Source organism: Rhinopithecus bieti, unplaced genomic scaffold, assembly GCF_001698545.2.
Source record: "Rhinopithecus bieti isolate Rb0 unplaced genomic scaffold, ASM169854v2 scaffold_17861, whole genome shotgun sequence".
NCBI classification, from domain to species: Eukaryota; Metazoa; Chordata; class Mammalia; order Primates; family Cercopithecidae; genus Rhinopithecus; species Rhinopithecus bieti.
The window spans coordinates 2,568,661-2,586,487 of record NW_016809830.1 but is presented as its reverse complement, the minus strand read 5'-3'; positions in this window follow the sequence as shown (position 1 = coordinate 2,586,487).

Genomic DNA, 17,827 nt, shown 5'->3' with positions numbered 1-17,827 from the left:
TGACAAGACACAATCATATAAAAAAGAAATCCAGGAAGCCCTCCTGAGAGACCCTACATAGGGAAAATCAGCTGCTGTCATGCAAATGAAATCAAGAACCATCAAACCCATCGCAGAAAGCACTTAAAACCAAGAATACAAGCAAATAAATACACTTTGGGCCAGGGACAGTGGCTCATGCCTGTAATCCCAGCACTTTGGGAGGCTGAGGCAGGCAGATCACCTGAGGTGTTCAATAGGTGTTCAAATAGCCTACTACACATGTAGGCTATATGGTGTGGCTTATGATCTCAGGCTACAAACCTGTACAACACGTGACTAATGAATACTGTATGCAATTGTAACACAGTGATAAGTATTTGTGCATCTAAACATAGAAAAGATACACCTGAGGTCAGGAGTTCAAGACTAGCCTGGCCAACACGGCAAAATCCCCCGTGTACTAAAAATACAAAAATTAGCTGGGCATGGTGGCACGTTCCTGTAACCCCAACTACTCGGGAGGCTGAGGCAGGAGAATCACTTGAACCTAGGAGGCAAAGGTTGCAGTGAGCCAAGATCATGCTACTGCACTCCAGCCTGGGCAACAGAATAAGACTCTGTCTCAAAAAAAAATAATAATAAAAAATAAAAAAAATTCACTTTGCATGGTGAGGGTGTTCTTTTCACTTGGATATATAGACCACACCATGCTTCACATGTGCTCAAGTATAAAATATTCCACACTGCAAAACAGCAAGGTATGATTCAAATATGGCAGTGTTCTAGAAATGTAACATTGGTAAAAAATAATCCATCGGGATGAAGGCAAATTTTAGCTAAGTCATTCTTCTTATTCTTCTGTTTTTCTTATTATACCATCTCCTAAAGAATTTCAAGTCAAACTCCTATTTGAAGGAGCAAATGATACAAATGAGCACCCCACCAAGGGCTACAAAAGAGGTCCCCAAACCCAACTGAATTAAGAGCATGTCATATTTTATTGCACTGATTGAGGCTGATTTTTAAAATAAACTCCATCTGGTGCACCGGGGCTCAGGAAGGTAACCTCTGTCAGTCAGGTGATTAAGACCTTGGGAACAGCAAAGACTTTACTCCAAGTCCCACTGCCTTCTGTTAATACCTGAGCAACTGTCAGGAGGGAGATGCCAGAACACACCAATTATTAGATGATGAACAGGCAGGCCCAGCAGTCAAATGTGCTGCAGTGATATAGTACCCGGTTGGGCAATTAACTTGTCCCTAGCAAAATTTGTGGACAACAAAGCACTTTTATAATCTACAGCTGCTATCCACATCAGGCAATGATTGCATTGAAACTGATTCCTCTCAATAGGCACGAGGTAAAGAGGACACCAACGTGACATTAGTGGCCCACCCATTTTGCAGAGTCTGCCCATTATCCTCCCCATATTGCAGATAAGCAAGCTGAGACTCAAAGTAATTTGCCCAAGGATACAACAGGGGACCTTGCACCAGATGGGTGTCGGGCTGCTGCCTGGCTTTCTCTGAAGCCAACTGGCAAGGACACTATTGGAATGGGCACTTCCAGGAATCCTTAAAGCATCTCTGGGTCCAATCCTGTTTGCTTTGTTTACCCCCAGCTTTAGCTTGTTTACACAAAAGTTACCTGGAGGCTGTGTCATCATTCAAACCCTATAGACACCCAAGCCAGCAAATACCACCACAGGGTCTGGAGCACACAGCCTCTTGGTGGGCAAGCTCTAATTCAGGGATTGGCAAACTATGACCCATGGACCAAATCCAGTCCACTGCCTGTTTTTATGAATAAAATATACTGGAACACAGTCACACTCATTTGTTTCCATATTGCCTATGGCTGATTTCAAGCTATAACAGCAGAGTTGAGTGGTTGTGACAGAGGCAATCTAGCCGCAAAAGCCTAAAATAACTATCTGGCCTTTAGAAAAAGTTTTCTGGATCCTAACTGGTGGCATAGCTCCTCAAAAGGGCCCTCAGCTGCACTCAGAAGCCTTCACAACACCACTCTCTGCGGTGGGCTGACTCCCTGGTAAATATTTTCCTTCCTCAAGTGGACTGGACTGGAAAGTCCTCATAGGTCCCCTCAGGAAAGGAAAAGCTACACCTCAGACGAGTTATGCCTGCCCAAGCCGTGAGCCCTGTGATGTTAGAACACGAGCAGCTCAAGAATCCTAAATGCAAACCCCAAAGAGCAGGTGCCATTCTCTGAAGATGTTTTGGAAAACATTTCCTAATGCATGGAGACAGAAAAATATAGTCATGCGGGCCGGGCTTGGTGGCTCACGCCTGTAATCCCAGCACTTTGGGAGGCTGAGACAGGCGGATCACAAGGTCAGGAGACCGAGACCATCCTGGCTAACACGGTGAAACCCCATCTCTACTAAAAATACAAAAAATTAGCCAGGCCTGGTGGCAGGTGCCTGTAGCCTTAGCTACTTGGGAGGCTGAGGCAGGAGAATGGCGTGAACTTGAGAGGTGGAGCTTGCAGTGAGCTGAGATCGCACCACTGTACTCCAACCTGGGTGACAGAGCGAGACTCCGTCTCAAAAAAAAAAAAAAAAAAAAGAAAAAAGAAAAGTACAGTCATGCATTATAAGCTCTAAAAAATGCATCATTAGGTAACTTCATCATTGTGTAAACATCGGAGCATACTTACACAAACCTAGATGGCACAGCCTACTATACATGTAGGCTATATGGTGTGGCCTATGCTCTCAGGCTACAAACCTGTACAACACGTGACTAATGAATACTGCAAGAAATTGTAACACAATGGTAAGTAGTTGTGCAACATAGAAAAGGTACAGTAAACATAAAATATAAAAAATGATAATACCTATTACCTATAGAGGGCACTAACCATGAGTACAGCCTGCAGAACCGGAAGAAGCTCTAGATGGGTCAGTGAGTGAGGAATGAATGTGAAGGCCTGGGACATTACTGTATGATGCCGTAGACTTTATGAACACTCTACACTTAGGCTGCACTAAATTAAAAAGTAAAGTACACCACGATGCCACCACAGCTACATCATTACTAGCTGATAGGAATGTTTTCAGCTACATTATAACCTTACAGGACCCCCTGTCTTATATTGTCTTATATGCAGTCCATCCTTGACAGAAACACCATTATGTAGCACATGACTAAACACTAATTTTTTTTTTCACTACTGTTTGTCACCATCTGTTTATAAGAGACTAGTCCTTTAAAAAACTTAACATTTCCAGCGATTCAGGACTTTTTTGTTGAAGTGGAGTACTTTTGACATGGACAAGCAAAGGGGAATTCAGTCAGAAAGACTTAGTTAGTTCAAATCATGACTGTCATCTATGGGCTCCAGAACCCTGGAGCAAGTTATTTAATCTTCTTGGTCCTCAGTTTCTTCATCTGCAATATGGGAATATGTATTAGGTATCAATTGCTGTGTAACTGACTGCCCCAAAACTCAGTGGCTGAAAACCAGCACCCAATATTTGCTCATTGCACTCCGTGTGGCCTAAGCTCAGCTGGGCGATGTGTACCTTGGCCACTCATGGCTGTAGTTGGTTGGCAGCTGGCCTGGGGGTGGAGGGTATAAGATGGCCTCATTCATGCAACTGGTACCTTGGTGCTGGCCCTTCTCCATGGGCCTCTCATCACTCAGTAGTCTGGTCTGGGCTTCCCCAAATGAGGGCAGGGACATTCCAAGAAGGGAAGGCAGAAGTGGTAAGGCTCCCTGTGGCTCAGGCCTTGGACCTCACACAACATCCCTTCGGGTACATTCTGCCAGTCCATGAAAGCCACAAGGAGTTAAGAAATGGACTCCACCTCTTAAAGGCCTGCAAAATATTGTGAGCATTTCCCCCCCCAGGATGTTCATGCCTTCGTGTATTATGAAGTAACACATGTAGAGCATTTTGTCGGAGGGTCAGTTCATGAACTATAGGGGGCACACAGAAAGAACTTCTCTCGTCTTCATCCAGCTTTTGTCAAGATTATGTCTTAACAAACACTTTCCTCCCACTAGCCTACATCTAGGTTCTGGCAGCACCTGGAGCCAACCCAACATCTCCTTATGCTTCCATTCGCCAAGTATCCATTTGCTGACTTCATCATCCAAAAGAAGTGTATTTCAAAGTTGGCAATAGTTCCCACATCATTTTTCTATCAGTAAACCTGGTTTGGAAAGATCACTTTACTGTGGGAAGTAGTCTAAATAAAAAAGTGAAACACCTGGTCAAATTCATTTATCGTAATGTGAAGTGGCAGCTGATGGAAAATGTGTTGGGAGTATTTTCACTAGTGAAAGGAACGATGTAATCTATCACTTTGAAAAACAAAATCACCATACACTTATGTCTTTGAAATGAATGTTTGGATTTGGTGAAGGAGTTTCCTCCTTGAATTGATGCTAAACCTCCTCTGATCCATAATGTAGCTGTCCCACCTGTCCAGCCATACAAAGATATAAAACAGTGACACTGAGGAAATAAGGCAGAGATGGAATGGTAGTCTCCTCTAGTTGCATTGCTATGCTTACGTCAGGATGCACCACCACTAGCCACGCTGGTTATAGCCTGTGTACAGAAGGTTGCCCATCCTAATCCTGAGATCATTAGGACAGCAAACCTCTGGCCAAATTAATGTGACATAATTTTAAGAAGCCCCTGTTCTACTCAGCCAGTCTACCCTGGGGAAAAAGTTTCCCCTCATTTCATCACAGTCATTAATTTAATGATCTTGCATTATAGCTCAATTGATGCATGAGCACATGTAACAGACTTCAAAAGCACAGGGGACACTCTTACCGAACCAAAGAGGAAACTGAGACCCTAAGAGGATGTTGCAGTCACACACAACCAAAGACTGCCACACACACACAAGCACCGAACTGGCCAGGCATATGTAACCCAGATGCAGTTAACAGCCCTGCCTTGGAAATCAACAGATGGGCTGCTGGTCCCTGAATGGGTATGTAGTCATCACTGCTGGGAAATGTTGATAGTGCCTTTTCAATAGCATCATAAACTCAAGCCATTAAAATCCTTCCTGTTCCTGTGTTGAAGGAAAGAGGATGAAGTTTTGTACATGATCCAAACCAGCCGCAGTGCCACTCCAATCTGGGAAACATTCACGTTAGGTGCTTTGTAGGCAGCCTTTTGCTACTGAGCCAAAAACTGACAAGTGGTACTGAAATGCCACTGCTGTTTTCAGCTATCCTGGTCAGCTACAGATTCCAAAGTGTTCCTCCAACACTGCAGCCTCTGCCACCCCTATGGCGACCTGGAGACCAGAGGAAGAGCAATCCTTTTAGTTCTGCAAGTGTCATTAAAATAAATTTGTGTATTACAAAGCATGGCCAATAGCTTTCCCTTTCCTTTCAGATTTTAGAGAAGTCACTGCTGTGGACGTAACATCTGGAAGGGAGGTCTGGTTAATGACCAATGTTCAATTAATGAAGATAGAGCATTCTTTTTGTTTTTTTTAAAGACAAGGTCTCACTCTGTTGTCTAGGCTGGAGAGCAGTGGTGCGATCACAACTCACTGCAACCAGAAATTCCCGGGCTCAAGCTGTCCTTCTGTGTAGGGAGGTCTGCAGGCACTCCCCACAATGCCTAGCTAACATTATTTTTTGTCAAGATGGAGTCTCGCTATGTTGCCCAGACTTGTCTTGCACTCAAGCAATACTCTCACCTCAGCTTCCCAAAGTGCTGAGATTACAGGCATGAGCCACCATGCCCAGCCTGGAAACAGAGCATACTTCTGTCCAGGTCAAAAGCTTGAATCTGGAGTAATGGCTTCAGGGAGAGGAGCTGGCTCATCATTTTCATGATTTTCTACCTCTTGTTTCTGATTTTAAGAACTTGTGCATGCATCCCATGTTACACACAGTCTTTCTGCATGAGGGTAAGACTTAAAACTAGATTACGCAGCACAGACAAGTTGTTTCTTGATTTTGCCATTGAGCCAAAGGTCCTCTGAGTAACCAAAATAGCTTTATTGTATTGACTGGTTATGTTGTCCCCATTTCTCTTTGAGTCACTGGTCCCAAGAAGCAGGGAGGCCAGAGGACTTGAGATAAAAGGATGAGCTCTAGTATAGAACAGGCCAACACTGGCTAACTCTTAAGGACTCAAAAGGTAGATCTGTTGAATGTTCATGGGCTACTCGACTCTCTTCTTTCCCTATTACATGAGAGATTTTATGTGGGAAGGTGGTTGAGAAAGTGTCCCATAATCCAGCAGGGGTTACCAGCCTCCTCCAGCCAGACAGGACAATCCTGTGGACACAAATGATGGGGAAGATTCCAGAGTGCAGGTCATGGCCCTTCTCCCCTTGCTCAGCCACTACCTGAAAATGTACTCAGAATGTAGTCAGACCGCAGGTCTCCAACAGAATGCTCCATTTTCTGGAGAGAATAGAGCAGCAGACCTGAAGTAAGCCAAGAACTGGTTTTGCCACTTAGCGGTCAGGGGACATGATTCCTTAGATTTCTCTCATTCTAACATTCATTGTATTCTCCCCCCAACAACCTGCTAGACAGGCATGTATGTGTCCTTCATATTTCAACATGTAAATTGAAAATGTGACCCATTCCACATGAATAATGAGACATACGGTGGTAAATAATCACAGAATTTGGAACACTTTTTTTCTTGAAATTACATTTTAAAAACCCTTTGACAAGGAGAAACACAGATTGCTCAGTACTCAAATGACTAAAAGTTTAAAAGACCATATGGGTCCTTAGCTCTCTTGTGGGGGAAGGAGCTGAATTTGATGGCACATTTTAATAGATACATTATAGTCAAGGCTATGAAACTGCCCCAAGACCTACATCTCTGGCTTTTGCTGTCTCTTCCAGTTGTGTTTGTGAACAGGTGGCATGTTCCATCTCTGCTCCAGCCCAGGCTGGAGTGCAGTGGCTGGATCTCAGCTCACTGCAAGCTCCGCCTCCCGGGTTTACGCCATTCTCATGCCTCAGCCTCCCGAGTAGCTGGGACTATAGGCGCCCGCCACCTCGCCCGGCTAGCTTTTTTATTTATTTATTTATTTATTTATTTATTTATTTATTTAATTTTTTTTTATTATACTTTAAGTTCTAGGGTACATGTGCATAACGTGCAGGTTTGTTACATATGTATATTTGTGCCATGTTGGTGTGGTGCACCCATCAACTCGTCAGCACCCATCAGTTCATCATTTATATCATGTATAACTCCCCAATGCAATCCCTCCCCCGTCCCCCCCCCCCCTGATAGGCCCCAGTGTGTGATGTTCCCCTTCCCGAGTCCAAGTGATCTCATCGTTCAGTTCCCACCTATGAGTGAGAACATGTGGTGTTTGGTTTTCTCTTCTTGTGCCCGGCTAGTTTTTCATATTTTTAGTAGAGATGGGGTTTCACCATGTTAGCCAGGATAGTCTCGATCTCCTGACCTCGTGATCTGCCCGTCTCGGCCTCCCAAAGTGCTGGGATTACAGGCTCGAGCCACCGCGTGTGGCCAATAATCTTTTATGTCCTCAGTGGCATGAGAATTCTGTGTTGCTAGTAAGCCCAGGTCCAATGTCGTAATTCAGGAATTTCGTTGTATTAGAGCCTTGGATTTCTATTTCAGAAAAATTAAGACAACGACTTGAAGAAAGCCATGCAGTTTCCTTAGGGAAAAAACGGTTACAGAGCTGTTATACAGTGGAAGTCTTCAGTGCTGCTCAGAACGTGCAGAAGTTTAAAATAAATGTTGCAACCCTGTGGTCTTTACACTGCATAACAAAAGGTCCATGCTGCAGTCACAGTTGAAACATCCTGAATAAACAGAGCAATTCCGTTTATTATAAATGAAGTCTCATCTTGGCAGTAAACCCACAGCTCAGGAGACTGGGGGTGTCAAAGAAAGTGCTGGAGGGAAGCTGTGCTGCTTATAGCCTTGATAACAGAGCACACTTTACAGATCTCAGAGCTTTCAGATTCTCATCTTTTTCAGGATTCGTGCAGAAGAGGGTGTCTAGGTCTCAGCTCTGCAAGCTCCCATGTCAGCCTTAACGGGGCCCAGGACCTCTGTCCCTCCTTCCTGATATCCAGCCTCCTCCTTGGTTCCTGCCATGCATGACACCTCGGCTGACCTACCTGCTGTGGCATTGTCGTGGGCTGCTTTGGGAAATGCATGAAATACAGACAAGGCGTCTTGTCCTCAATGAGCCCTTGAGATCTCAGCAGAGCCAAATCTGAGTTGTAGACAAATCCTGGGGTTCTCAGGGCCCAGCTGTGTTTTGTCTTCCAGGAGTGATTAAAGTGGAGGCCATGATTGAGCACAGAGTGCGAGGAGGACTCCCATCAGCAGGACAGGGGAAAGTGACCTGCAGTAACATATGCCTCCTCGGCATTCTTTCCTGCAGATGACTAATGGACGCTCTGGGAGTGACCTTAATCAGATGTGCTGTAATTACTTATTGAATGTGACCCAGCTGCAGAAGACAAAGGGTTATGCAATATTAAAGGCAGCTGGAAGCAGAGTCCCCGCAGCAGGGCTCAAGTAGAAGGGTAGGCAATGACCTGTGTGGTGGTATTTAATTAAAAGGGTGCCTTTCTGCTCAGAGAATCAGGTATTTTTAGTAGGATAAAATCAGTTCTGAAATTAACTATTCGGGGAAAAAAAAATCAATACATTGTCTTAGTAACTCTTCCAACCCACACTGAGGTTTTCTGTTCCCACTGAAGCGGCAATGTCCAAGGAAAGAGGTATTCCATACAGGTCAATTTTATGAATAGCTTAAGCTTAAAATAGACAAAGCTGTTCGTATTGTTTATGGAAATATTTATACATTTTCAAACTCTGCTGCATTTGTGCTGCATCAGCCCAGCTAAGCTGGAAGTGTATTTCTCAGCATTCCCAGCCCTGCCATGTTTCACATTAGTGCTGGCCACCAGGGGTATCTTGTGGGTGATTTGGAAGATGATAGACAGCAGCAGCCTGGTTTGCACACACTCAAGGTCAGTGTAGGGCACCAGGTGCACCTCACAGGCCAGCAGCTGGGCCCCAGTCTCTCTAACTCCCACTGAGCTCCTCAACTTCTCTGCATCCCAGGCCAGCATGTGAAGCTCCCAGCAGAGGACTCCAGCCTCCCCTGCATGTCACAGGCAATGTGGAAGTCTGAGGCCTAGAGCCTCTGGGAGACTGGCATGGATACTAGCTTGTCCTTGATTTTCCCCACTGTGAGTCCATCTTTCTTTTCTAAATACCAGCCCTGCTGATTTGAGGGTCGGCACCCACAACTGTGTGAGGATCCCTCACCACTCAGTTTCTGCTTGTCTGATTCCCTAACTGATACACATTCTGATTCCCTAACTGATACACAAACTGAGGCAGGGAACTTAAGGCTGATTTGCACTGACTTCCTAGAACTGAGTCAAAAGGAAAACCCTACCTGTCCTTACCCAAGTAACAAAAGGATCAGTGGCTACTCCCTTTGCAATTCCCTGCTTTCCACTGTGTTGCAGATGAGAAATAGAAAGTACCTCTGATTGGTCCCCTCCTGCAACCAGTCAGATGTTTGCACAGGGTATAGTAACTTTTTAACTTCACTTCAGCCTCTGATTGACCACAGGCCACTAGTTCACTTACATAGGGTATAACCAAGTAACCAATGGGAAACTTTTAGGGGGGATTTAAACCCCAGAAAATTCTGTCACCAGTGCTCCAGCCACATGCTTGAGCCTGCTCCCACTCTGTGGAGTGTACTTTTGTTTCAATAAATCTATGCTTTTGCTGCCTCATTCTTTCATTGCTTTGTGCATTCTGTCCAATTCTTTGTTCAAAACACCAAGAACCTGGACCACTCATAGTCAAGACCCTCCACCGGTAACAATACCTTTATTAAACTATGCGTGGATATCAAGTTTTCTTGCTTTTGATGACCATGTCACTGTCATGGACAGATGGGTCTGCTGCTGCAGTCCAGCCTAGTACTGACACCATATGGTTTAAAACCAAGTGTAAACAGAGTAGCTAATGAGCTAAACTCAGGGTAGTGTGAATGACAGTCACCAAAAGGGTAACTCCTACAGTAATCTGTGCCAATAGCTGGGCAGTTTATCAAAGCTAATGTATGTAATGGGCCTGTGTGCCCAAAAGCTTATATATGTATCGGGCCCGCGTGCCCAAAACTTATGTGTCAGGCTTATGTGCCAAGCCTATGTGTATGCATTGGGCCTGCGTGCCCAAAATTATGTCAGGCCTGTATGCCAAACCTGTGTGTCCAAACCCTATGTCTCCCTCAGCCTAGGGGGTGCAGTGTAAGTTACATGGACATACTTTGGTCAATGAATAGACCAAGGCAGACATCCGGCCAGAGTGACTCAGTGAGTTTAGAGCGCAGGCTCTAACTCCCATATAGCCATACATGGGAAGGCCATCCCTTGGCCCTATGCCACTATAGTCTGTAAAAGGTATAACTGCGCTACTGACACTGTACAGGTGCTCTTGGGGCTTGGCTTGGCTCAGCTCAACATGGTTTTGCATGGCGGGCACGCTAGCGCCCAGAGTAAGAGAGAGTGGAATGTAAGGTATATGTGCAAGACTGACAGGAGGGAGCAAGGACACTGCTTGGCTTGCTCATGCCCACAGAAAGAATTAAGCTGCTGACCCTGAAGGCAAGGGAGAGCCGGCTGTGCAGCTGTGTGTGAGGGCAGCCGGCTCAAGCAGCCGAGACAGGGTGGATGGTGTAAGAGTAAGCTGCTACTGAGAAAGCTAGTTTGAAAAAGCTGTTGAAGAGAGCCGCTGCTGAATAAAATCATGTTTTACCTGCCTACTGCCCTGCCCCCAGTGCTCACCCACCCTCTCCCCTCGGTCTTCAGCATGGGCTGGATCTGGACCCCCCATATCTAACAAGTATGTAGGCAGAGAAAATAGGTCTAGGTTTAAGCCAAGGTCATGATTTGTAAACTTGAGTTATTCACTGACTGCTTTAAATAATACTTACACATAAAGATAAGGTTAAAACTGTGAAATTCTATCAACAATCCACTACCTCCCTTAGTCCTTTTAGTATGGTCTTTCATGTGTGTGTATATACAAACATGCAAACACACAAGCTGACTGGCTAGGCATGAACACCTGACCCACAGTAAAACAAATCCATTGGTAAGCCAGGAACCAATCACAATCTACCTTTTTAGACTATTAACTAAGAAATTGAGCAATGTGAAATCAGAATTAAAGAGGAGGGTAATCCTCTCCCACCATGGACAAACTGATACACTTTAGAGACTAGAAAATCAACCAGCTGTAGAGAGAGAGGCAGAGACAACAGACCTTGTGGCTCCAGAGAGATGGAGAAATGGACATAATGTGGGCCTGCCTGATGAGTTATAATTCACATGGGAATTGATTTCCTATATTCCATCTCCATGACAGTCCCCCGATCTTTTCAATAATAAACCTGCTTTCTACCTGAATTACTTCGAGGGGATGTGCACATGCATACGCTCTGTCCAGAATCCAGGTGTTTTTCCCATCCACAGTACACGTTTGTTACCTGTTACTTCCTGGCCCATCCTAGCTCTGGCTGGGGTCAAGAGTACCTCATGAGCTACTGGCACACCCCCTCATCTGGGGTTACTGAAAGCTCCCTGAGAACTCAGCTGTCCCTAATTCAGTGGCCTTCATGCAGGGGGTGTGGAAAGCCTCCCTCACGTGTTGTGGCCACACATGTCTCTATGTCCTCCGTGTCATTGCTGAGCCTGTGGCCAGGCGGCCTTAGAGGTTTCAATCTCTTACTTGTTTCAGTTCTCTCGTTTCCCAGTTTGAGTGATAGTGTTCAGGGAAAGGAGTCTTCCATATAAGGCACGGATTGCTTAAGCCGAAAACAGAAATAAGACTGTTGGCACGTTTATGAGATTATGTATTTTTCTTCTCTGATGAAATATGTATCCATGATTAGACTAGGGTGACAGAAGAAAGCAATGCAACCCTTTCAGCCCCACCAGGTGGGTGAGGTGCCAGAATATCAAATGGCAACTACAGACGTAAAGGTGCAGGTCCAGGCATGGACTGAGCGAGAGACACAAGATGCAATATTGTTTCCAATATAAAACCCCAACTCTGCTTGTTAGAATATATGTGGATGAGCGTTAGGGGGAAGGAAAGAACTAATCTGCTAAAAATAAGCACAATCAGCTGTTCTTCATTTTTTAAAATAATATTTGTTTGTTACTTGTGCATTCATTTGGCCATCTGGCCAACATTTGGAAGCAGACCATCAGTAGTAAGCATCCAGGGTATTTACAAAATTATAGAAAAACTGAAGTAATAATTCAGCCATTTTTTTTTCCTGTGAATCAGGAAAATAACATCATTATTTGATTTTGGCTGTGGGCCTCCTCAGGCAGGCTCAAAGGGCACCAGAGGCTGAGAAGCACTAGACCCCACAGGGCAAGGACCCTGCTGGTATATGTGGATCAGCTTCAGTGGATGCCTGGAAGCCCAGCACCAGGGCTATGGTTCCAGTCACCAAGTCTTTGTTGAATGCCTACTAGCAACACAGAATTCTCATGCCACTGAGGACATAAAAGATTACTGGCCGCACGCGGTGGCTCAAGCCTGTAATCCCAGCACTTTGGGAGGCCGAGACGGGCAGATCACGAGGTCAGGAGATCAAGACTATCCTGGCTAACATGGTGAAACCCCATCTCTACTAAAATATGAAAACTAGCCGGGCGAGGTGGCGGGCGCCTGTAGTCCCAGCTACTTGGGAGGCTGAGGCAGGAGAATGGCGTAAACCCGGGAGGCGGAGCTTGCAGTGAGCTGAGATCCAGCCACTGCACTCCAGCCTGCGCGACAGAGCAAGACTCTGTCTCAAAAAAAAAAAAAAAAAAAATTATCAGAAGCCAGTTCTTCCCAACAAGGGAACTTAGGATTGACAAGTCAGTAAAACATGTGCAACATTTCCACAAATGTACCAGAGTTATTCATGATCATAACCCCAAATCATGGGTACCTCGATGTTTAGAGGGGAAACGGCATTGGCTGGGCAACCTGGGGCAAGGAATGTGATGAACAGTGGGCTTGAATAAGTGAAGTGGAGGAGGGAAGGTTTCTCAGGAAGGGAGACTAGCATGAACAGCAGCATAGACATGAGAATAACCATCTGGAGTGATGAACTATGCTGAGTAGAAAGTTCCAGAAGGCTGCCTAAGAAGAGGTATGTGAACAGCAGAAGCAGGACAAGCCTGAGATGGTAAGACATTCTTCCCAGGGCAGTCTGACTCTGGGAGCCACATAAAGACAATCTTTATAACTATCAGCAGCTTAAAGCCTGATTTCCTCTTAACTCTGAAACTTTCCTTTTGAAACTGTTTCATTTATATTTACAAGTTTAATACAAAGTTACACAAAACTCGAATTTTATAGAAATGCATAAAGAATGAAGGGTAAATTCCTCTTTAATCCTACTCAGACAATCATCATTTGACATAATTCTCTCAACTTTATACTTCCTCTGCACTAATTATATAAATGAGATCACAAAATGAGATTTTATACACACACATACACACACTCTGTTTTTACTTTGTATATATTGAATATTTTCCATTATCAGTACATATAGCTGCATGTTATTTCATCATATGACTAGATCATGGTCATTAAACCAGTTCTATACTAGTATATGTAATGAGAAAACTAGAAACAACCTAAATATATGACATTGTCTTTAGCACTTCCTTTGTACCCTTCAGAAAGTGTCTATTACTAACTGGCTTGTATTTCACTGATCTTATCAACTATATTATGAAGTCTTTGGGATTTGCATGAACATCTATGTCTTCCATAGCACCTGGCACAGTCTCCTGGACAGAGGGTGTGTTCAAATACCGCAGCTAGAATGAAGGCCATGAACACTGAAGCCATATGAGGTTGGCTGGGGAGAGAAGAAACTGAAGACCATTGAGAAAGGCTAATGCGAGGTCAAAGTGATTGACGACAGCCTGGCCTTGGTCCATGGTGGTAGAAGTAAAACACGAAGAATAGATCTAGGAGGGATTTAAAGGCCATTAACAGGGGGACTGCAAAGTATATGTTCAAGCATCAGTCACATGAATCTCAGCTAAAACCCATAAACATGATGGCTTGGAAAATCCAGCATGATCACTGCAACAGAGCCGAGTAGTCAGCCTTGTTCCCTTGCTCATGATGGGCTTAGTTAACACAAGCCCCTGCAGGAGAAAGAAAGAAGTGAGCATAGGGGAGAACAGTCAGGCAGAGGCAAGGGCCACCCTTCAGGGGAGCACCAGGAGTCCACTCTGGAGTTTGTCATGCTTGTAGTCTTCTTGGTTAACTTTGAGTGTCAAAAATGTAGGTAGGTAGGGGAGGGAGGGAAGTAGAAAAGAGAACGGCCACGGCTGGGGTTTAGTCAGATGAAGGCTGTCAGAGTTCTAGAAGTGTTTTGTTCAAAATAGGGCTCCAGCCAATAGTACAGGACTGGGGAACAAGATCTGGTCCTCAATGAAGAGCATCAGAGAAGGGCTGCCAAGGGCTGTGTTGGGTCCACAGCAAGAAAGATGCGGTAGGAGGTAGACAAAGAGCCAGCCATCATTCAGGCTGGGTAATCAGGGGCGAGGGGCAGTCTGCACCACAGTGTCCATAACTCACTCTCTACAGCCCAGACCCACACCAGGCCCCGCTAAGGCCTATTGCACACCATGCCTGACCTTAGAATTAGGACCAGCTTTGTAATTTGCCTGGCCCAGTGCAAGATGAACCTGTGGGACACCTCATTTAAAAAATTAAGAATTTTCAAGATGGTGACAGCAAAGCATTAAACTAAGCACAGGGCCCTTTTAAGCATCAAGCACTGTGCACAATCCCAGACCCTGCAGCTAAGAGGGAAGATGGGTTGTCACTAGATTTTTTTTTTTCCAGAACGGTATAGATAAATAGCCTGTTCTCTTCCCAAACACACTGCTGGGTTTTAAAGCTTTTTTCTCCCCAAAGAAAATCGAATGCAAAACTCAACCTAATGCATAAAATAGTCTAAGGTGCATCTTTTCAGGCTACTTCAGGGCTCTTGAACTCCCCTGCCCCCAAATGCATTGCCAAAGACCCCAAGTCACTTCTGACCTTGGAGACCCAAAAGGCAGCGTTAAAGCCCACTGCAGTAGGCTCTATTATCTTGTGTGACAGAACAGTAAATAAGGAAAAACCGTATCTGGTAACTGAGAGTGAAATACCCAGGACACACACTGCAACAGCAACTGTGGCTACTAGGGTGCCCTGCAGGCAGCAGGTCAGCAAATCAATCAGATGCATGGTTTCCACATCATTTCACCACAGTACCATTTTCTTTCCACCCACAGAGTGGCACACAATGTCTCTTCCAGGGCCATTCATAACATATCCCTTTTCTTTTTTTTTTTTGAGACGGAGTCTCCCTCTGTCGCCCGGGCTGGAGTGCAGTGGCCGGTTCTCAGCTCACTGCAAGCTCCGCCTCCCAGGTTTATGCCATTCTCCTGCCTCAGCCTCCGAGTAGCTGGGACTACAGGCGCCCGCCACCTCGCCCGGCTAGTTTTTTTTTTGTATTTTTTAGTAGAGACGGGGTTTCACCGTGTTAGCCAGGATGGTCTCGATCTCCTGACCTCGTGATCCGCCCGTCTCGGCCTCCCAAAGTGCTGGGATTACAGGCTTGAGCCACCGCGCCCGGCCCCATTTTCATTATTTAAATAAAGTCCCTGGGTCAGTTACTTGTCTCTTGCGACCTTCTTTGAGAGAAAATTTCCAGCAGGGAAACAATATGAAACAGGCTTGCTTAATAGGCTCATATGCACAATCTACCACTCACCTTAATTAAAACTATCTTTAGAAAAGCTATAAAACAGAAGGAAAAATTAAAAAAAAATTAAAAGTCAACCTAAGATGATGGAAGTACCATGACATGAAACAATTGTAACTTTAAATCGCCAGATTTATCCTTAACACATGCTCTTCAGGCATTTGTTTGGAAAAGGCACTGATAAAGTAGGAAAGAAGTGCTCAACTGTCTTGAGAAAGGAACTGAGCTGTTCTTTTCTGGTGTAGATTGCCAAAGATCATGTTTGCAAATGCCACTAATCTTATCTGAACATATTAATAAAGTCCCTAAATCCTGCTATTAAGAAATACTACCACTGACATTGCAGCTGGCTAACATTTGCTTCTTAAATGCTATCACCACTCTCTCTTTCATTCCACACCCCACCCCACTGCTGCCCCAACCCCCAAGAAAAAAAAAGGATGGCTGCTTCCTGGAATGTTTAGCTACCAAAAAAATCTCTAAAGCCTCATAAGACATTGAGAGAGAACAAAGATGAAAGTCAGGGTGAAACGAACAATTAAGATAAACTATGTAGAAATCTTTTTAAAGGACAAGCCTCATAAAGCTACCATATTAGGACCACAAATCATTTTGCAGATTATTTCCCCTCTATCTGTAAGCAAAGAGGTGAAAAGATTAGGTGATTTCTAAGGTCTCCTCTTGTCATGATGTTCTGGATTTATTGAAAGAGGTTTATAAACGCATTTTCTTTCTCTTTTCTTTTTTTTTTGAGATGGAGTTTTGCTCTCGTTGCCAAGGCCGGAGCGCAGTGGTGTCATCTCGGCTCACTATAACCTCTGCTTCCTAGGTTCAAGCGATTCTCCTGCTTCAGCCTCCCAGGTAGCTGGGATTACAGGCTCCCGCCACCATACCCAGCTAATTTTTTGTATTTTTAGTAGAGATGGGGTTTCGCCATGTTGGCCAGGCTGGTCTCAAACTCCTGACCTCAGGTGATCCACCTGCCTTGGCCTCCCAAAGTGTTGGAATTACAGGCGTGAGCCACTGTGCCTGGCCGCATTTTCTTTTATCTACTCTATTTCATTAGACATTTCTTGCTTGTGTGCCTAAGTCAGCTAATGGGGAAATCCAGCAGACAGTGATGGGAAGTAAATGATTGCAGTCATGCTTTTTCCTTGACTCCACCTCAAGACCCATCCCACGCTGCAACCCAAGTGGATCGTGTTTTAATGTAGCAATTCTATCAGTGACCCATGCTCTGCTGGTCACTGACACCCCTTCTGTGTATCATTTTCCAGGGCTGATGAAATCCTATGCTCTGCCTAAATTGTCTGAAACTCTATTCAAGACTTGCCAACTACGTGACTTTGTTCACTACCACCTCCACACTGTTCTGTTACTGACTGGGATAAAGATTATCGTGCATGAAAGTCATTGCCAATAGCACGCAGATTTAAAGCAGACCCAACAACTCCTTCCAGGTTTTATCCGCAGACACATATCACATACAGAAGCATCCATCCCTTTCCTAATGCTATCTTTAAATTGTCCTATTTTAAAATTTTCTTCATTTGTTTTTGAACTTTCTTCTTGCTTATAGATTCTTAGAAGTCGCTGTGGTAGCCATTCTTTTTCTATTTTTTTAAAGTCTGAATTCATATAGAGAGAACCACAGTTAGGAGAATCCTTTTCAGGGCAAAAGTGGGTTTTCTACAGGGGTTCTTCCAGCACTTTCCAAACCCGAATGTCTCCAAGTCCTGATATCTCAAATTATCTGGCAGAAATAAGAGGCCCAATTTTTTTTTTTTTTTTTTGGCAGAATGTGAGGTTCTGCCCTGTTGTAACAATGCTGTCTTCTCACAAGCTACTCATGTGCTTTATAAGATAACCCACAATCCCTGCCTCTAGCTACTGCACAGACCGTGTAAATGGTGACTAGCTACTGCACAGACCATGTAAATGGACCAGGACAGCCAGAGAGGTGAGTGGGAAGTTTAGTACAGATGTGATTGAAAGCACTTGGGTTTTTTTTTTATTT